Here is a 22622-nt window from a genome sequence, read left to right on the forward strand (position 1 = left end):
TTCTCAGTAATAATCTCACTAAACCTACTTAGGTGGCTACCATTTTCCTGACTAATATCATGTGATTTAGTTTCTTATTTTTTAAACTTTTACTTATTTATTGTTTATTTTGGCGGCGTTGGATCTTCATTGCTGTGCATGGGCCTTCTCTCGTTTCGGGCAGTGGGAGCTCTAGCTGTGGTGCATGGACTTCTCATTGCGGTGGCTTCTCCTGTTGTGGAACACAGGCTCTAAGCATGCAGGCTCAGGAGTTGCGGTGCACAGGTTTAGTTGTTTGTTGGCATATGGAATCTTCCTGGACCAGGGATCAAACCCATGTCGGCTGCATTGGCAAGTGGATTCTTAACCACTGGACCATCAGGGAAGTCCAATTTCTTATTAATTTGTCACATACTTATATAGCATTTACCATGAGCTAGGTTTTACAAATATTCACTCATTTCATCCTCTTAATAACCCTACAAAGGAGGTAAATATTATTGATAGGCACAAAGGTAACTTGCATAAGGTCACAAAGTCACGGAGCAGCAGAGCTGGGGCTCAAACCCAAAATGTTAGGTTCTGGAGTTCATGCTTTTATCCTTATAACCTTTGCAAATAATACCTATGAGACTGTATTTGTCTGCTTGAGATGTCATAACATAATACCATAAACAAGGCAGTTTAAACAACAGATGTTCGTTTTCTCACAGTTCTAGAGGCTAGAAGTTCAAGATCAAGGTCTGGCAGCTGGTTTGCGGTGAGAGCTCTCTTGTTGACTTGTAGAGGACTGCCTTCTCACTATGTCCTCACAGGACCCTTTCCTGGGGTGGGGGTGAGAGAGAGAGAGTTCTGATGTCTCTTCTTATAAGAAATACCCCTATCAGATTAGGGCCCCCACCTTACAACCTTATTTAATCTTAATTACTCTCATAAAGGCCCTACCTCCAAATAGAATTCCGTTAAAGTTAGGGTCTCAACATGTGAATTTTGAGGGATCCAAACAGAGACAAAATAACAGCAACAAACACCCTTGCCCACTGTTGATGGAAATGATTACTAAAGGGTCTATAATAGAAATGAAAAGGAGTCTTATTCATGCCAAGCTGAAGACTACAGCCAAAGAGATATAGATTCAAAAAGCCCTTGAAATGTGTTCCCCTGGGCTACAAAATAGGGGAGATTCTAAAGGAAAAAACTGCAAAATCACAGCAGCTGTTCATCAAGAATTAAGATTGGAGCTGCAAGAAGTAAGGAGGCTTGCTAAGCAAGGATTGGTTGTGATCTGAAATGGTCGTGTAGTTACAAGAGGAAACCCTGAGACCTAAGGTTGCAGCTGGCATCTGCCAGCAGACACTGTTATGAGAACAGCTGGTGACGTCCTTGAGTCTGATATAGTTCAGAACATTCAAGTTCCCATGGATGCAGGAAAGTGCCTGAAATCACATCCACAGTGGTTACTGGCTCCAGCTGGGTGCCTGAACCACAGTGACTCCATTCTGATTTTCAAATGCATTCTTTCCTTTAAAGGTTAAAGCAGATGTACAGTGCACGTTTAATGGGCCACAAAACAGGCTGTTTCAGCTACCATAAAGTTTAGGTTCAATCATGTATAAGCCAAAATGACCTCCTCACATCTCAATAGGTGAAAACTTCTCCCATCACTACATCATTATGTCTTGTGGCCCTGAGAATGCAGCATCCTGTTCCCTGGGCTCCAAAGGAAATGCCTGGTTCATTTTTTTTTTTTTTTAAACCTCCCTCTATCATGGGACTGTGCCCAAGTTATTCTATCTTGCTGAGCCTTGCTTTCTGCACCTGAAAGTGGGGGTAGTAATACTTATTCTGTAAGGTTGTTGTGAGTATTAAATAAAACAATAACACAAATTTCATAATCTAGTCCCAGCCACATAGCATCTACTCCATATAGCTGTGCTCCCTGTTTTCAGTTCTCTTCAAATGATACTTGTATCAACACAGCATGTCCACCCTGGTCCTACTTTTTCACCAGCATCTGTGGATATTTGTCCACCTGTAGGTCATGTGAGAGGACAGATCCTAGCCTGGCTCACTCTGCCCCACTCTGCCTCTCTGAGCAAGCTTTACTCTGCAGATATGCCAGGTGGAGACCGTATACCCCATTGTGGGTACAGCTGGGGTCCCCAGTGTACACACCCAGCTTCCACCCAACAGCCACACCCATGCCACTTGTAGAAGGTGCGGGAAGACAGAGGCTGCACTTCTGCTGTTTCTGGAAGCATTTGATTTTTCTGAGGTGGGAGGAGCCGAGACGTGGGCTGAGGGCCCCCACTCTGAGGTGGGGACCAGCAAAAGCGATCCCCTGCGACAGCAAAAGCCCTGCACTCTCAGGACCTACGTGGGGCGGCAGGCCCCTGGCTCTCGGATTCACACCGTGACCGAGGAGGCAATTTCCTCCCGGGGCCAGTTCTGAGATGTTGGTCTTGAAGCTAGCTCTGAAAGTTCCACCAGAGTCTTCATTTCCAGACTTTTTGAAGATTTTGCCGACCCAATCCCCTGTAGAGTCCCTTTGTGCTCAAATGTCCTGGAGTCATCACCACCTAAAGCAGACACTCGTTCAAACAAGTATGCAGAGATCAGAGTTACACAGTACTCTGATATAAGGTCCATGGAACTCACACTCTGAAGTTTCCTCTGTGCTTGCTGTGGTCACCCCAGTGCCCAGAACTGCCCAGCAGAACTGCCCAGTAGACACTTGTGAAACTGTTGACCCAACATTGCCCCTTTATTAGTTATTGATTCCTTATTAGTTACCTCCCACTGCCTAACTAATTACCTCACATTTAATGGCTTAAAACAATACACATTTGTTACCTTGCAGTTTCTGTGGTTCAGGACTCCGGGATCGGTGTGGCTGGATGATTCTAGGCTGTGGTCATGTCAAAGCTACCTGAAGGAGGCTTCCTTGCCATGCCTCCGACCCTCACCCCAGGCGGTTGCAGGAGTCCCCGTTCTTCATTCTGTGGACCACTTCCACCTGTTGGAGTAGACTCACAACCCTGCAGTGTGATTCTCTCCCCACGTTGTCCCTACCAGAGAGCAGGTGACTTTCCTGTGTGAGTGATTCAAGGGTGGGGCAGACGGAGAACCACACACATCTGAGACCTAATCTCTGAATAACCTACGTCTTAGGATGACATCTCATCTCATACCTATTAAGGTGGCTATTATCAAAAAACAAGAACAAGTGTTGGTGAAGATGTAGAGAAATCAGAAACCTTGTGTACTGCTGGTGGAAATGTAAAATGGTGGAGAAATCGGAACCCTTGTGTACTGCTGGTGGAAATGTAAAATGGTGCCACTTCCATGTAAGTCCATTTGACAGTTCATCCAGTAAGTTAAGCTTTGAATTATCATATGATTGAGCAATTCCACTCACAAGTATATACCCAGAAGAATTGAAAGCAGGGACTTTTGCGCCCGTGCTCACAGTTGTGTTATTCACAATAGCCAAAGGGGGAAGCCACCCAAGTGCTCCTTGATAAACAAGGTGTGGAATATACACACAATGGAATGTTATTCAGCCTTTAAAAGGAGGGAAATTCCAAAACATGCTACAACATGGATGAACCTTGAGGGCATTATGCTAAATGAAGTTAGCTAATCACGAGAGGACAAATATGATTCCTCTTGTAGAAAGTACCTAGGATAACCAAACTCACAGAGAAAGAAGAATGATGGCTGCCAGAGGGTGGGGGCAGGGGGAAATGGGGAGCTGTTTAGTGGGTGCCGTGTGTCAGTCTGGGATGAAGAAAATGTTCTGGAGGTAAATGGTGGTGGTGGTTGCCCAACAATGTGAATAGAAGATGCCCACTCCCAGCTCCTGTGGGTCAGGAATCTGGAAACAGCTCTGCTGGGTGATTCTGGGTTTGGGCCACTCACAAGATAACTGTACACTGAACTGTTGTACTGAAAATGGTTAAAAGGATCAGTATTACATATATTTTACTACAATTGTAAAGAGTAAATTAAAAATAAGAAAGAAGTGACAGCTCATCATTTCTATCAAATTCTATTGGCTAGAAGTGAATGACTAGGTCCTGCTGACACTCAAGGAAAGGGAACTAAGCTCCACCCCCTGAGAGGAGGAGTGACACAGGATTTGTGGGGGTGTTTATCCACCTCCACACCTGTTCAAGGCTTCCATTCCAAAATAGGTACAATTGGCAGAAAGGTAGAAAAATATACCAGCTACTTAGAGTATGAATCACAAACTACTTCGGGGTGGACTTCATTCAAAGGATGATCCAAAAGGCAAGGACAAGTGTTCCTCCTTGGGTTGTACTTCGATTTATCTCTTTATACCCATGGGCCCTGACACCTAAATTGGTTTACCTCAGAGAGTAAAATACTGATAAGGAGATTAGCATATGTATAAAATAGATTATCCAAACTCAGTGAATTATTCTTTTAGAAAGATAATTCTATAAATCATTTTCACCTCTATCTACACGCCACTCGTACCTCCCAAGACTATCAGGCAATCAGGCTAACGGTGCACTCTAGCTGAAATAACTAAGAAAAGAAGTGTTCAGTCTTAAACTGACTCTTTGCAACCCCATGGACGGTGGCCCACAGGTTCCTCTGTCCATGGGGCTCTCCAGACTAGACTACTGGAGTGGTTTGCCATTCCCTTCTGCGGGGGATGTTTCCAACCCAGGGACTGAACCTGGGTTTCCTGCATTCCAGGCAGATTCTTTACCATCTGAGCCACCAGGGAAGCCCAAGGGGAAAAAACCCTCTAACACAGGGAAGTGTACTCGATATCTTCTAGGAGTCTGTAATGGAATATATCTATCTATGAATCACTTTGCTTTATACCTGAAATTAATACAACATTATAAATCAACTATATTTTAATACATTTTATTTTTTAAAAAACCTTTAAAAGTAAAAAATAAGAAAATTCTACCTTTTATGATTTCAAATCAAATGTAATTACCTGAAGGACTGCATTTGAAGTGGCACAGTATTTGCAAGGACAACATTCAAAATTTGCAATCTGTGATTTTGTTGAATTGTTAGAGTAAGTAAATAAAACCATATTCTAGAGGCTTCTTGATAGATTTCCCTGTGATCACCCTGGGCCTCTCAGTCACAGAAAGGAATAGGCATGATCATAGGCTGGGGGGTGGTCATAGGAGAGGGCGTGGCTGGAGAGAAACCCTTGCACCTGTAGTTCCTTTATTAATGTCTTTAAAGTCCTGTGCAGGGTAAAAATCAGACGGAGATCACGCTCAGGGCAGCATTTCCACTTCTTCCCAAAGGAATATACTAAAAAAAGTGTTTTAAGTAAGTTCTCTCAAGTAGTTTAATTTTTCCTCTGTATAATGAAGATTTTATTGTTTTTCTCTCTGATTTGGTCATCTGTTTCTTTCTACATTGCTTTTTCCTTTCTGAAGAAAGGCCAGACTATTTCCAATTTAAGCCAGCACCTCGAGGCTTTTTGTAATCTTGTAGCTGCTCTCCTTCCTCTTCTTTTTTCCTTCCCCAGAGCGCATTACAGAAGGATTGCAGCTATTTCTTAATTTTAAACAGTTGCTTTCGGGGGCGAAAAAAAAAATCAATAAATTTTAAAAAATCAGCACCTCTCTGTCACTTTTTATCGTTTTAATTTGTCATTTGACTTGCCTGTGGTTTCATCTCTTTCAGGAGACAACAGATCTTTATCAGAAGAGTTAACTTACGGCATTTTTTAACACAAACTGGGATTTTGATGTATTAGGGACTTCCTGTTATTGCCTTTCCCCAGATCTTTTTTTTATCCCCCCAAATATCTCACCTCCTTTTCTCCCCGTTTCTTCCCCTCTCTTTCTTTCTCTCCTGGGGGTAAAGGAGTTGATCGTGCTATTTCTGTTTTGGGCACTCACTGACAGTCCTGTCCCTAGAGGTTACCCCATTGCTCAGTAATTACCCAATTTCTATATAAGCACAGGTGCCTTGGGTTCAGAGGCCTTTTCCTTCTGTCTTTGTTGGGGGAAATGGAGACAGCTGAGGGTGTTTCATTTGGGGAGATTTGCTAATGTATATTTTACCACTCCCCTGCTAGTGGAGGTGGAGACAGGAGTTCAACTGAGTAACAACTAAAAATTTTAAAAATTGCTGGCTGTGAACTGGAGCTTGTTTGACCCGGGCTCATTTGACTCCCTGACATCACATCAGTCAATTGAACCCCTCAGACTCCAAGTTCATGTCCCTGGATTGCAAAGCCTTCAGTTCTTAAAGGTTGTCATTTTCAAAACAAAACTAAGCTATAATTACCAGTTTAATCATTTATCTTCTGACATTAGCCCAATATTTTAACCATCAATAATCCAAAGTCCCTCAAGAAGTTTGTACCACACTAAGATAGAATTTTCTTCAAAAGTCTGAAAGCGTGGGCTGTTGTTTTCTGGACAGTGAAGCAAATATCAGTGTTGAGACCTGGGTCCCCAGGAGGCTAACTCTGAGCTGGAGATGAGCAGGCAGGATGTTTGTGAAAGGGAGGCCCCGGCACCAGAGGAAGGAAGAGCAAGGAAAGAAATAGGACTGGGCAACGGGTGACAGTGGGCTCTAGGCCATGTTTGACATCCCCAAGGTGTCTCATTGAGAGAGGCTTGGTCAGCTGGTCACTGGACGTGGGCCATGTCTCCAAAATTCTAACATCTTTTCGTGGCAACTCACATGACCCTAGGCTGTTACCCACCCAGGGCAGAGGAAGACTGGCTTTCCCTCTGGACTGATGCATACTCGGGTTTGTGCCTGCATTATACATCTGCCCTTAAGTTCCAGCTAAACACATCCTTTACCTTTCCCAGACGTTGTTGTTCTGTCACTCAGTTGTTTCTGACTGTTTGCAACCCCACGGACTGCAGCACTCCAGGCTTCCCTGTCCTTCACTATCTGCCAGAGTTTGCTCAAAGTCATGTCCATTGAGTCCATGATGCCATCCAGCCATCTCATCCTCTGCCTCCCCCTTCTCCTCCTGCCCTCTATCTTTCCCAGCATCAGGGTCTTTTCCAATGAGTCTACTTTTTGCATCAGGTGGCCGAAGTATTGGAGCTTCCTGGGCATAAGCCCCATTTATTGTCCTTTTTATGAAGACAGGGTCCAAAGTGAGAAAGGGCCGATCTTTCAGGAACCACACTTTCCTTGCCGTCCGTCCCCTCCCTTGCTCCATCCAGTGAGCCCTGTGCTCAACGCCCTCACAAGGGTGCAGCACTCGGTCTTCCCCTCCAGGCTCCGTGGGGCCCAGTGCAGTCTTGCAATGCTGCTGTCAGAGTACATACCATCCTCTGACATTCATGAATGACCTGTGTTAAACCCACAAGTGTAAGTAGAAGAATAAGGCGGAACCACCTCAAAACCATGAGAAATCACTCTTTTGTAGAAAAAGACAGTGTGCTTAGTCCCTCAGTCATGTCCAACTCTTTGCGACTCCATGGACTGTAGCCCACCAGTTCCTCTGTCCAAGGGGATTTTCTGGGTGAGAATACTGGAAGGCATTCCTGCTGCTGCTGCTGCTAAGTCACTTCAGTCGTGTCCGACTCTGTGTGACCCCAGAGACGGCAGCCCACCAGGCTCCCCCATCCCTGGGATTCTCCAGGCAAGAACACTGCAGTGGGTTGCCATTTCCTTCTCCAATGCACGAAAGTGAAAAGTAAAAGTGAAGACACTCAGTCGTATCTGACTCTTAGCGACCCCATGGACTGCAGCCTACCAGGCTCCTCCGTCCATGGGATTTTCCAGGCAAGAATACTGGAGTGGGGTGCCATTGCCTTCTCTGGAAGGCGTTCCTATTTCCCCTCAAATTGTTCTTTTGTTAGAGTTGAGCTTCATAGAGAAGTATATTGGAAAACATTATAGGTTCTGTGACTTGTTTATATTTACAGAATAACATTTTGTTTTATATCTTATTTGAACTAACAATAATAAATCCCTACCATTTTAGTGTGGCTAGAATCAAATAGTGCAAAAATAGTGTGAGTGCATAAGGAGGACGTGGATGTGAGTTTGGATTCTCTTGTATCTTGTTTTCTATTTTAAAAATAATATTAAAGTCATGAAGGAGCAGAAAGCATGGTGAGCAAGTACTACATGGTATAAAGAAGAAAGAGAAAAAAATCAGTAAGTTATCCAAAGGGATGTCTCAAAGAAAAAGAGGGAAAAGAAAAAATAATCCTTTGGCAGCATCAGATTAATCTCAACTCCAATTCATGATGTGCATGATATGAATTTATGTCTTGCTTATGAGAGAAAAATATTACTTAAAAATTTTTGTTCTTGTTGTATTAGAGTTTCCACTGAGTTTCATGTTGGTGCCAGTGAGTGCTAAGAGCTCATTCTTTCTCAGGAGAGTGCTAGAAACAGCCACAGGCCAGAATTAGTTTTATATTCCTTACCCCATTTCTTTTTTCTTTTTAATTAATTTATTTTTTAATTAAAGGATAATTGCTTTACAGAATTTTGTTGTTTTCTGCCAGATATCAACATAATCAGCCATAGGTATACATATGTCCCGTCCCTCTTGAACTCCCTCCTATCTCCCTCCCCAGTTGTTACAGAGCCCCTGTTTGAGTTCCCTGAGTCGTACAGTGAATTCTCACTGGCTTTATCTATTTTATATATGCTTTACCCCATTTCTTACCTTACCTGTAGAAGAGAAGCAAAGGGGAGATGAGGGGAGATTCATATTCTTTCCACAGTCACATGGCTAATACAGGCACAGGTTACCCCAAAGTATATGCTCTCTACACCATCCACCGTGACTCCTCAACCAATTGACTTCTGACTTCTGGGTCAACCTCAAGAACTTATTACTGAGAAAATGGAATTGACAAATTCCCAGAGAATGCCAGGGCCAGGTTCTTAGGATTTCAGAGAAATAATTTAGGAGCCAAGAACTAGAGCCTTTTAGTTGAGGACAGGATAGCTAGTTCTTATAAGGCTGACTTAATTTGAGGCTCTAAATGTAGTATATGTGCGAATTTTCCACATTTTTGTAGATTCATCAGATTCTGAAAGTACCAGGTCACTCATTTAAATAATTTACATGCTAAATGATCTGACATGGAAGGCAAAAACAGGTAGCAATAGAGACCAGAGACTATGCTGATGAAAAACAAGGAAGGCAAGTATCAGTAACAGAGAAAAAAGGAAAAAAAGGAATAAAGCAAAGTGGTTCTTGCCACCGATCTCTATCTTTTTTCTACTTTTCTTCGCCTAATAGCTCAGCTTGTAAAGAATCTGCCTGCAATGCAGAAGACCCCAGTTTGATCCTTGGGTCAGGAAGATCCCCTGGAGAAGGGATAGGCTACCCACTCCAGTATTCTTGGGCTTCTGTGGTGGCTCAGCTGGTAAAGAATCCGACTGCAATGAGGGAGATCTGGGTTCAATCCCTGGGTTGGGAAGATCCCCTGGAAAAGGGATAGGCTACACATTCTGGTATTCTGGCCTGGAGAATTCCATGGACTGTATAGTCCATGGGGTCACAAAGAGTCAGACACAACTGAGTGACTTTCATATATATATATAATACTTTTGTCACCTGTAGAGAAACAAAAGCCAGCCTTGAGACTCAAATAATTAACATCAAGAGGTGTGAAAGGATGCAGGGTCTGTGTTTCCTCTTTCCACCACAGCAAGGGTACGGTTAAGGGATTAGGAAGGGTTGGCACTGTTTTTAAGGCTGGTCCTAAGTTTAAACGGCAGATATGGCTGAACTGAACCACAACCAGTATTGCGTAAGATAATCAGAAGTTTAAAAGGGATTCCAGGGACTTCCCTGGTGACCCAGTTAAGAGTCTGCCTTCCAAGGCAGGGGACATGGGTTCCATCCCTGCTCGGGGAACTAAGATCCCACATGCCACAGAACATGCAAGTCCATGAGTTAGTTACAGCTAGAGTGGAGCCCTCAGACCATAATGAAGACCCAGGCAGACAAAAAATAATAATAATAATAACAAGGGATTCTGACTCAACCAGAAATGATGTGACAAGTTAAATACAGTCGTCCCTCAATATCTGTGAGGTGTTTGGTTCCAGGACACTCACAGAAACCTGAATCCTATGGATCTCAAGTCTCTTCCCTAGAATGGTGTAGTTCACAGATCCTTCTCTGTGCCTGAGGTCCATGTCTGCACTTCAGCCAACCTTGGGTCCAATTTGATTTGAATCTGTAGATGCTGAACTCGAGGGTAGGGAGGGCCAACTGTATTTATTCTTTATAGGACATATGCATTTGGGATTAAAGAGAAATTTGGTTCCCTATCACAGTTAGAGGTAGAGATTTGAATTTTTTTAATGTGAATTTTTTGTCAATCATGTAGCAAAGCAAGATCTGGGTTCTTTCTCACTGACTCACTGATCTCATTTGCTTTTCCTAAGACATTTAGTGTCCTTTTTTCACCCACAGAAAAAAAAATTTTCTCTCATTCACACGGATGAAATGTGGTAAAATCAGCTGTGAAGACAGGAGTTGATGTTAAGAGGTCAATATTCTAATAAAGCTGGAGACTTCTTTTTATAACTAAAAATGACCAGACAACACTCATATACATTGGTGCATGAAGACGAAATCAGGGTTTTAGTTTTATGATGCAGAACAACAATAGGTCTCGCTGCCATGACAAGTGACCTTAAAAGCTTCCTGACTTAGCCCTGCCTACGAGGCACATCCATTGAAGGGTGACAGGAGTTATGCTCCATCTGACCACCAAAGACTCAGGCGGCCATTGGCTCCACTGTCTCGGGACATTGCATCTCAGCACGTGACTTCAGGGGCTCCATGGGAAAGGCACAGTGTGAAAGACTCAACTAAACCCTACTCACAGCCCTGTGGCCAGAACCACTCATGCGGCCCCAACCTAACAGCAAGCAACTAGGAAGGCGAGGAGGACCAGATATGGTGGTTCTTGTCATTTCTACCACACTGCAGCCTCTGGATGTGTGTAGATTGTGTCTGTGTTACCATCTGTCCAAGACACGACTAATAGAGTTTTTATTATAAGGGCATGATAGAAAAGGGGTTACTGTGTCAGTTTATACAAGTTGAGTTTGATATATCATTTAAAATGATCATACATTTTAATAAGTACCAGAATCATTAGACAGCTAAATAAAATACAAATTTCTTGTCCCTATCCCTAGAGATTTTTTTTAAATTGGAGGATAATTGCTTTATAATATTGTGATGGTTTCTGCCATAAGTCAGTATGAATCAACCACAGGGATACATATGTCCCCTTTCTCCTGGATCCCCCTTCCCATATTCCTCCCCATCCCACCCCTCTAGGTTGTCACAGAGCACTGGGTTGAGCTCCCTGTGTCCCTAGAGACTTTTAATCCAGCAAACCAGGAATCTGGGTTTCAGCAAGCACCTCTGAGGGTTTTCCTGCCTATCACCTTCATAGTTTGGTGCACACAAGGTGACTGGTTTCTGCTCTCCGACAGTGATCCTTCAGGGTTTCAACATGCATGAGAGAGAGAGACAGAGACAGAGAGATATTCTAAGGAGTGGAACACTAAGAAGCAGATGGCTGTTCCTTCTCGTTGATCTCTACGAAACAAAAGCATTGGGAGCAGTGGATCCCCAAACTTCAGAAGTGTTGAAGAAAAATAGCTGAAAATGAAAGACAATAAGTAGAAAGTGCACTGTGGGATGCTGTGCAGGATGCAAGGACTGTGAGCAGGTGTAAAGGAAGAGAGGGACTAGGCATGATGTACATCCCTGGTGGACCAATCACGTGGCTAGATGGATGGTGGACCAATCAGGTGGCTAGATGGACGAATCAGTGTATCTGGGTCAGCATATGGTCAGGCGGAAAGAGAAGGTACTGAGGCTGTTCCACAGTATGGCAGAGGATTTTCATGATGGTTTTATTTAGAACCATCAAACTACAGAACTAAGACAATGCTGAGAATGGGGAAAAGTAAAGTTGAACTTCTTATGATTATTGAAAATGTGATCATTTACTAAAGAAATCATCAGAGATGTGTGCACACAGTACACTCAAAGTTTTTGCAGCATTTTTATAATGATAAAAAATTGGAAATCACCTAAAGTTGCCAGTTGGAAGTTGATTAAGAACATTTGGTCTTATCCATGGGTTTGGTACTGTATAACTATTAAGGTACTTCTGGAGCAGCCAGGAAAGACAGGGATATGTTAGCAGATTTACAAAAATCTCCTTGAAATGAAGAAAACAAGATACACCAAGAAAAAAAAAAAATCATCCAACAACAAATCCAGAAAAATTTCCCAACTTCATACCACAGACTTCAGGATATACACATCTAAATACAAAACATCTGATATATCCAAAATGTAAAACAATTAAGCCTAAAGGGATATAAAATTTCTGAGACTCAACCCACAACTCCCTTTATGGAGTGAGCTGTACAGTGTGGAGAGAAGAGGCAGAATTTCTGAAAAATCCGACTAAAAAGTCTCACTTTGGTGGGACAGGAAATGGGGCCTGAGTTGGCAAGAGAAAAGATCTGAAATGTTCCACCCGGGGCCCTTTTCCTTAGTGAAAGCCAAACATCAGTCAAAGGTCAGAGTGGTGGGAGAGAGGCCAGAAATGTGCTTCTAGCAGCAATTATCTCTGAGGGGACAAGCAGCTGCTAGTAGAACAAGCTGGGAGGGGACAGCGCCCGAGGCCGCACCAGGCAAGGCATTCACACCACCCGGCTGAGCTCTGACTCCAGCTTCCAGCGCCAGGGAGGGGAGAAAAATCCAAACCTCCAGACCTACCACCATCCACAGGCCCGGGCAGGTCTCTATTCCCTGGACTGTGCCTCTACACAAGGATTTCAACAGAATCAAAATCAAGATGAATGTGAAAACTGTTCCCAGCTTTGAGGATCCATAGAACCACTCCCCGCCCCACTCTTCTCAGGCAACTTCGGGGCCGACAGATACAAGTGATGCTGATCTAAGTAAGTCCCAGCTCGCTCATCTCTACAGGGAAGATGCAGATTGTGCTCAGGTAAGTAGTTGTAGTAGTTCAGTCGCTCAGTCATGTCCAACTCTTTGTGACCCCATGAAACGCAGCACACCAGGCCTCCCTGTCTATCACCTACTCGCAGAGTTCACTCAGACTCACGTCCATCGAGTCCGTGATGCCATCCAGCCATCTCATCCTCGGTCGTCCCCTTCTCCTCCTGCCCCCAATCCCTCCCAACATCAGAGTCTTTTCCGATGAGTCAACTCTTCGCATGAGGTGGCCAAAAAAATGGAGTTTCAGCTTTAGTATCATTCCTTCCAAAGAAATCCCAGGGCTGATCTCCTTCAGAATGGACTGCTTGGATCTCTTTGCAGTCCAAGGGACTCTCAAGAGTCTTCTCCAACACCACAGTTCAAAAGCACCAATTCTTCGGGGCTCAGCCTTCTTCACAGTCCAACTCTCATATCCATACATGACCACAGGAAAAACCATAGCCTTGACTAGATGGACCTTAGTCAGCAAAGTAATGTCTCTGCTTTTGAATATACTCTCTAGGTTGGTCATAACTTTTCTTCCAAGGAGTAAGCGTCTTTTAATTTCATGGCTGCACTCACCATCTGCAGTGATTTTGGAGCCCAAAAATATAAAGTCTGACACTGTTTCCACTGTTTCCCCATCTATTTCCCATGAAGTGATGGGACCAGATGCCATGATCTTCGTTTTCTGAATGTTGAGCTTTAAGCCAACTTTTTCACTCTCCTCTTTCACTTTCATCAAGAGGCTTTTTAGCTCCTCTTCACTTTCTGCCATGAGGGTGGTGTCATCTGCATATCTGAGGTTATTGATATTTCTCCTGGCAATCTTGATTCCAGCTTGTGTTTCTTCCAGTCCAGCATTTCTCATGATCTACTCTGCATAGAAGTTAAACAAGCAGGGTGACAATATACAGCCTTGACGTACTCCTTTTCCTATTTGAAACCAGTCTGTTGTTCCATGTCCAGTTCTAACTGTTGCTTCTTGACCTGCATACAGATTTCTCAAGAGGTAGGTCAGGTGGTCTGGTATTCCCATCTCTTTCAGAATTTTCCACAGTTTACTGTGATCCACACAGTCAAAGGCTTTGGCATAGTCAATAAAGCAGAAATGGATGTTTTTCTGGAACTCTCTTGCTTTTTCCATGATCCAGCGGATGTTGGCAATTTGATCTCTGGTTCCTCTGCCTTTTCGAAAACCAGCTTGAACATCAGGGAGTTCACGGTTGACGTATTGCTGAAGCCTGGCTTGGAGAATTTTGAGCATTACTTTACTAGCATGTGAGATGAGTGCAATTGTGCAGTAGTTTGAGCATTCTTTGGCATTGCCTTTCTTTGAGATTGGAATGAAAACTGACCTTTTCCAGTCCTGTGGCCACTGCTGAGTTTTCCAAATTTGCTGGCATATTGAGTGCAGCATTTTCACAGCGTCATCTTTCAGGATTTGAAACAGCTCAACTGGAATTCCATCACCTCCACTAGCTTTGTTCATAGTGATGCTTTCTAAGGCCCACTTGACTTCACATTCCAGGATGTCTGGCTCTAGATTAGTGATCATCATGATTATCTGGGTCGAGAAGATCTTTTTTGTACAGTTCTTCCGTGTATTCTTGCCACCTCTTCTTAATATCTTCTGCTTCTGTTAGGTCCAGATCATTTCTGTCCTTTATCGAGCCCATCTTTGCATGAAATGTTCCCTTGGTATCTCTAATTTTCTTGAAGAGATCTCTAGTCTTTCCCATTCTGTTCTTTTCCTCTATTTCTTTGCATTGATCGCTGAAGAAGGCTTTCTTATCTCTTCTTGCTATTCTTTGGAACTCTGCATTCAAATGCTTATATCTTTCCTTTTCTCCTTTGCTTTTCACCTCTCTTCTTTTCACAGCTATTTGTAAGGCCTCCCCAGACAGCCATTTTGCTTTTTTGCATTTCTTTCCATGGGGATGGACTTAATCCCTGTCTCCTGTACAATGTCATGAACCTCATGCCATAGTTCATCAGGCACTCTATCTATCAGATCTAGGCCCTTAAATCTATTTCTCACTTCCACTGTATAAGCATAAGGGATTTGATTTAGGTCATACCTGAATGGTCTAGTGGTTTTCCCTACTTTCTTCAATTTGAGTCTGAATTTGGTAATAAGGGCTTCATGATCTGAGCCACAGTCAGCTCCTGGTATTGTTTTTGTTGACTGTATAGAGCTTCTCCATCTTTGGCTGCAAAGAATATAATCAATCTGATTTCGGTGTTGACCATCTGGTGATGTCCATGTGTAGAGTCTTCTCCTGTGATGTTGGAAGAGGGTGTTTGCTATGACCAGTGCATTTTCTTGGCAAAACTCTATTAGTCTTTGCCCTGCTTCATTCTGCATTCCAAGGCCAAATTTGCCTGTTACTGCAGGTGTTTCCTGACTTCCTACTTTTGCATTCCAGTTCCCTATAATGAAAAGGACATCTTTTTGGGGTGTTAGTTCTAAAAGGTCTTGTAGGTCTTCATAAAACCGTTCAACTTCAGTTTCTTCAGCATTACTGGTTGGGGCATAGACTTGGATAACTGTAATATTGAATGGTTTGCCTTGGAGATGAACAGAGATCATTCTGTCGTTTTTGAGATTGAATCCAAGTACTGCATTTCGGACTCTTTTGTTGACCATGATGGCTACTTCATTTCTTCTGAGGGATTCCTGTCTGCAGTAGCAGATATAATGGTCATCTGAGTTAATTCACCCATTCCAGTCCATTTTAGTTCGCTGATTCCTAGAATGTCGACGTTCACCCTTGCCATCTCTTGTTTGACCACTTCCAATTTGCCTTGATTCATGGACCTGACATTCCAGGTTCCTATGCAATATTGCTCTTTACAGCATCGGATCTTACTTCTATCACCAGTCACATCCACAACTGGGTATTGTTTTTGCTTTGGCTCCATCCCTTCATTCTTTCTGGAGTTATTTCTCCACTGATCTCCAGTAGCATATTGGGCACCCTTTCAGTATACTGTCATTTTGCCTTTTCATACTGTTCATGGGGTTCTCAAGGCAAGAATACTGAAGTGGCTTGCCATTCCCTTCTCCAGTGGACCACATTCTGTCAGACCTCTCCACCATGACCTGCCCATCTTGGGTTGCCCTGCAGGCATGGCTTGGTTTCACTGAGTTAGACAAGGGTGTGGTCCTAGTGTGATTAGATTGACTGGTTTTCTGTGAGTATGCCCTCTGATGCCCTCTTGCAACACCTACCATCTTGTTTGGGTTTCTCTTACCTTGAGCATGGGGTATCTCTTCATGGCTCCTCCAGCAAAGCACACTAAGCGCAGGCGGCAGCGAGCAGGCGCACTAAGCGCAGGCGCTAAGCGCAGCCGAAAGGAGCTACGCCACGTCCAAGGTCGGGGCAGCGGCCTAGAGTGCCAGGCTGTGACGGCGCAGGAACGGCCGAGAGGAGCTACCCCGCGTCTGAGGTCAGTGGCGGCCGGGAGGAGACACCCCGCGTCCGAGGTCCGGGCAACGGCCGGGAGGAGCTACCCCGCGTCCGAGGTCAGTGGCGGCCGGGAGGAGACACCTCGCGCCCGAGGCCAGGGGCGGCATCTGGGAGGAGCCACCCACGCCCGAGGCCAGGGCCAGCGGCCTGGAGGAGCAACCCGAGGAGCAGTGGCTGCACAGGCACAGGAGGGCCTAGAGGAGCTATCCCACGTTGAAGGTCAGGAATGGCGGCAGTAAGGAGATACCCCTCGTCCAAGGTAAAGAGCAGCGGCTGTGCTCCGGTAAACAGCGAGTGAAAAGACCATGTGGATACTTCTGGGTTGGCCAAAAAGTTCCTTCAGATCTGAATGCACTTTTGGGACAACCCAATATTTCAGGGTGAAGAGCAGCCCATGTAGAATAGGCTGCTATGACTAAGTAAGAAGAAACCCAGCTTGGGATCCGTGCAATAATTCTGCCCCTCACTCTCTTTAAAAAAGGAAGAGGAGGAAAGAAGTGTTAGGAAGTCCAAGTTCACACTGCTCTCCTAGAGACGATCAATAAGTCAAGAGACAAGTTGTTAGGGCAAGGAATAGCAGCTTTATTTGGAAAGCTGCTATTGGAAGACCAAGAAGATTGTGGACTCATATCCCCAAAATCATCTTACCTGAGTTAGAATTCAGGCTTCTTTTATACTAAAAGAGAAGGGGGTGTGGCTGGTTTTTGCAAACTCACTGGTGCTGGAATCCTTTGTTCTTGCACAAAGGTCTGGTCACAATGTTCCATTAAACCTTCAACAAGACAATTGTTATTTCCTGTTCTGCAACTTTCTATCTCTGTAGGAATGGGAAAGTGCTAAATCTTTAACAGTCAGAGCCTTGAGAATGGGCTATCCTGTATATTTCAGGCTCTAGGCAACATTGTTTTAAAAAGGTGCAGAGCCAATATGACTAAGTTCAGGCATCAGCGGTTAGAGCTAAAGGAATAGACCCAATATGGAGTCACGTTTGCTCTTCTCTGTTTTGGAAGGTCAAAATACATAAGAAAAAGCTCACTTTGGAAGAAAATTGAGTCTACGCTTAAGTAAGTTAAAAAGAAACATTCAATCAAAATAACAGAATGGAAAAGACTTCATGCCTCACAGAGATGAGGAACTTATACGGTACATGCAGTGGCTGGAAAAGCCTTATCATTGCCTCCCTTTGGAGGGAGGCTGAGTGCATTTCATGAAGCTGTGAATATTGTCTGAAATTGACAGATGGGAACAGGTATAGGTACACTGGATCACCAGAGAAGTGTGAACCCTGCCAACTGTTTATGTAACCACACATCCTCCTCCCCTCTTTCCTGACGGCGTTCCTACTGCTTTAGGTATCCATGCTCTTCCACATAGCCATGCATTCAGCACAAGCTGACCCCACCTTCTGGCTCTGTGTACCACTAGTTTTGTTTCATCAGTGAATGGGATCACCTTGGTCATTGTTATGGGTTGTAGAAAGCATGTGACACAGGTTGGTGCAATTAGACTGAAAGAACCAGCTTACAGTCCATGGCAGGGTGACATAAAGCAGGGGCAAGAAGAGATAAGAAAGCCTTCTTCAGCAATCAATGCAAAGAAATAGAGGAAAAGAACAGAATGGGAAAGACTAGAGATCTCTTCAAGAAAATCAGAGATACCAAGGGAAAATTCATGCAAAGATGGGCTCGATAAAGGACAGAAATGGTCTGGACCTAACAGACGCAGAAGATATTAAGAAGAGGTGGCAAGAATACACGGAAGAACTGTACAAAAAAGATCTTCTCGACCCAGATAATCATGATGATGTGATCACTAATCTAGAGCCAGACATCTTGAAATGTGAAGTCAAGTGGGCCTTAGAAAGCATCACTATGAACAAAGCTAGTGGAGGTGATGGAATTCCAGTTGAGCTGTTTCAAATCCTGAAAGATGACACTGTGAAAATGCTGCACTCAATATGCCAGCAAATTTGGAAAACTCAGCAGTGGCCACAGGACTGGAAAAGGTCAGTTTTCATTCCAATCTCAAAGAAAGGCAATGCCAAAGAATGCTCAAACTACTGCACAATTGCACTCATCTCACATGCTAGTAAAGTAATGCTCAAAATTCTCCAAGCCAGGCTTCAGCAATACGTCAACCGTGAACTCCCTGATGTTCAAGCTGGTTTTCGAAAAGGCAGAGGAACCAGAGATCAAATTGCCAACATCCGCTGGATCATGGAAAAAGCAAGAGAGTTCCAGAAAAACATCCATTTCTGCTTTATTGACTATGACAAAGCCTTTGACTCTGTGGATCACAATAAACTGTGGAAAATTCTGAAAGAGATGGGAATACCAGACCACCTGACCTGCCTCTTGAGAAATCTGTATGCAGGTCAGGAAGCAACAGTTAGAACTGGACATGGAACAACAGACTGATTCCAAATAGGAAAAGGAGTACGTCAAGGCTGTATATTGTCACCCTGCTTGTTTAACTTCTATGCAGAGTACATCATGAGAAACGCTGGACTGGAAGAAACACAAGCTGGAATCAAGATTGCCGGGAGAAATATCAATAACCTCAGATATGCAGATGACACCACCCTCATGGCAGAAAGTGAAGAGGAGCTAAAAAGCCTCTTGATGAAAGTGAAAGAGGAGAGTGAAAAAGTTGGCTTAAAGCTCAACATTCAGAAAATGAAGATCATGGCATCTGGTCCCATCACTTCATGGGAAATAGATGGGGAAACAGTGGAAACAGTGTCAGACTTTATTTTTTGGGGCTCCAAAATCACTGCAGATGGTGAGTGCAGCCATGAAATTAAAAGACGCTTACTCCTTGGAAGAAAAGTTACGACCAACCTAGATGGTCTATTCAAAAGCAGAGACATTACTTGCCAACTAAGGTCCGGCTAGTCAAGGCTATGGTTTTTCCTGTGGTCATGTATGGATGTAAGAGTTGGACTGTGAAAAAGGCTGAGTGCCGAAGAATTGGTGCTTTTGAACTATGGTGTTGGAGAAGACTCTTGAGAGTCCCTTGGACTGCAAGGAGGTCCAGCCAGTCCATTCTGAAGGAGATCAGCCCTGGGATTTCTTTGGAAGGAATGATGCTAAAGCTGAAGCTCCAGTACTTTGGCCACCTCATGCAAAGAGTTGACTCATTGGAAAAGACTCTGATGCTGGGAGGGATTGGGGGCAGGAGGAGAAGGGGATGACCGAGGATGAGATGGCTGGATGGCATCACAGACTCGATGGATGTGAGTCTGAGTGAACTCTGGGAGATGGTGATGGACAGGGAGGCCTGGTGTGCTACGATTCATGGCGTCGCAAAGAGTCGGACACGACTGAGCGACTGAACTGAACTGATCACAGCCTTGGTTGCCCTGGCAACTATCTTGTGACCATGCTGCTGCTGCTAAGTCGCTTCAGTCGTATCCGACTCTGTGCGACCCCACAGACAGCAGCCCACCAGGCTCCCCCATCCCTGGGATATTCCAGGCAAGGGTACTGAAGTGGGGTGCCATTGCCTTCTCCAATGCATGATAGTGAAAAGTGAAAGTGAAGTCGCTCAGTCGTGTCCAACTCTTTGTGACCCCATGGACTGCAGCCCACCAGGCTCCTCCGTCCATGGGATTTTCCAGGCAAGAGTACTGGAGTGGGGTGCCATTGCCTTCTCCATTGTGACCATAAGGAGAACAAACTTGTAGATGAAGTCAGTAGATGGCAGAGGAGACAAACAGAAACACTCTGGGATCTGGATGACACCTTTGAGTTCATCCTGTCTCTGAACTTTCTGTTCAGGTGTTTATGCCAATTAAAGTTATGGTTTCCTAAGTCAAATACTTTGGGGTTTTTTCCTCTTTTTTTTTTTTTTCTATATGCTTCCATATTGCTCACATTCCTTTTACATTTAGTGTCTATTCTTTTTGTAATTAGGGTAAAAGCTGTTTATATTTTGACAAGTTCATATAAAAGGAAACAAAGATCCTGAAAACTCTTTAAGATGTATTATTTAAAAATGGAAATTTAAAAAGTAGGTCACAAAGTTTTTGATTGAGATGATCCAGTTTTATTTTTAGAGGTATACATAATGTTATATATGCATATAAAAAATCTAAATGAATGCATACTGAAAAAAACTGCAATTAGTTTTGAGTAGTTGGATTATATGTGACTTTTTTTCTTTTTGTCTGGTTTCTATCTTTTTTCCTTTCTCTTTCTTTCCAAAACCGATGAACGTGGAATGACTTACATAAATGTACCTAAAGTTTTAAAAGATAAATTTTATTATATTTATTTTTTTATCATGCCTTGTGGCACGTGGGATTTTAGTTCCTTGATCGGGGATCAAACCTGTGTCCCCTGAATTGGGAGCACAGAGTCTTAACCACTGGACCACCAGGGAAGTCTTTTTTTTTTTTTTTTTTTTTTTGACCATGCCTCACAGCATGAATACAATTTTAAAAATTTGACTTGGCCAGCAAATAGTTTTTTATCCTCTCAGATTTGAGTTTAATGATATTTTTCAGGTATTAAAATGAAAGAAAAAACAGACAACTGAAGGCACCTCCTCTTCTCCCAACCCAGACATTAAATACAAAGACTCCACCGTCTTGTTGGATTCAAGTAGAACTGGCTCCCCCAACACCCACAACTCTTCCAACTAGAACACTGAAGATGTTTTATCTTTCTTCTCATGAGCTTGAACCTTCCCAGCACTGGCAGATTTAGGGTCCTAGCTGATATCAGTTTGCCCTGGAGGGTTTAACTTCAGATCTACAGTAAACCCAGTGTCTGGTCATATGATGAGCAAGTAAAGCAAGAGAGGGCTCTCCATGCCCTGCAAACAAATGTTTGATCCAAAATTGCAATGAGAAATTAGTCTTTAGCATTTTCCTCCCTTCATTTTAGTATTACTGCTCATTCTTTCCCTTATTGGAGTCCTTGCCTCAGAGTTAACCAGTGTTTTCAATTGGGTGACTATTTTTCCAGATCTTTATTTCTTTCATTTACTTACACGTAGGAATATATTGACAAACACAGGTTCTCCTGTCTAGATTTGGGGCGTGTGAGTATATGTGTGTTGTTTACATAAGTGGTGTCATGCTGTGTATATTGTTCCACATTTTGCTTTTTAAAGTTGACATGTGAGGATTTTTCTGCTTCAGAACAATATAAACCATAGCACATTTTTGAAAACTTGCTGCCTGGGGACTTCCCTGGTGGTCTAGTGGTTAAGAATGTAGGGGATATGGGTTCAACCCCTGGTCAGGGAAGATTCCACATGCCTCCGAGCAACTAGGCCCATGCAGTACAACTGCTGAAGCCCACGTGCCTAGAGTCTGTGCTCCGAAACAAGAATCCACTGCAGTGAGAAGCCCGAGCACCGTGACTAGAAGGTAACTCCCATCGCAACTAGAGAAAACCTGTATGCAGCGACAAAGGCTGAGTGCAGCCAAAAGTAACACAAAATAAAAAGATAGGACTTTTAAAAAACCCCAAAACTTGTTGCCAAGTATTTCCTAGTGTGCAAATGCAGCTGTTGACCCTGTCCCTATTGACTGACATTCAGGGTATTTCCAAATTTCCACTCCTAGAAACAAGAGTACTGAAAATCTGTGTACACCCATGGGCCATTAGTTTCCTAGGACAGGAGCTGTGAAATCAAACCCTGGGCTGAAGCCTCCATGCATTTCAGGGTTTTATTCTAATGTATTAATAAATATACCATCTGAGTGCCTCCCTCTGGTCCTGCGTGTAGATACACATGTATATATGAGGTGATGCCCTGGAGGACTAGCCACAGGAAGTCTTTAAAAATGAGGTACTGTCAGTGAAATAATTTCCTGAGAAATCTGTATGCAGGTCAAGAAGCAACAGTTAGAACTGGATGTGGAACAACAGACTGGTTCCAATCAGGAAAAGAGTACATCAAGGCTGTATATTGTCACCCTGCGTATTTAACATAAGCAGAGTACATCATGAGAAACGCTGGGCACAAGCTGGAATCAACATTGCTGGGAGAAATATCAATAACCTCATTTATGCAGGTGACACCACCCCTATGGCAGAAAGTGAAGAATTAAAGAGCCTCTTGGTGAAAGTGAAAGAGGAGAGTGAAAAAGCTGGCTTAAAACTCAACATTCAGAAAAGTAAGATCAGGGCATCCGGTCCCATCACTTCATGGCAAAGATG

Source organism: Budorcas taxicolor, chromosome 13, assembly GCF_023091745.1.
Source record: "Budorcas taxicolor isolate Tak-1 chromosome 13, Takin1.1, whole genome shotgun sequence".
NCBI lineage: Eukaryota > Metazoa > Chordata > Mammalia > Artiodactyla > Bovidae > Budorcas > Budorcas taxicolor.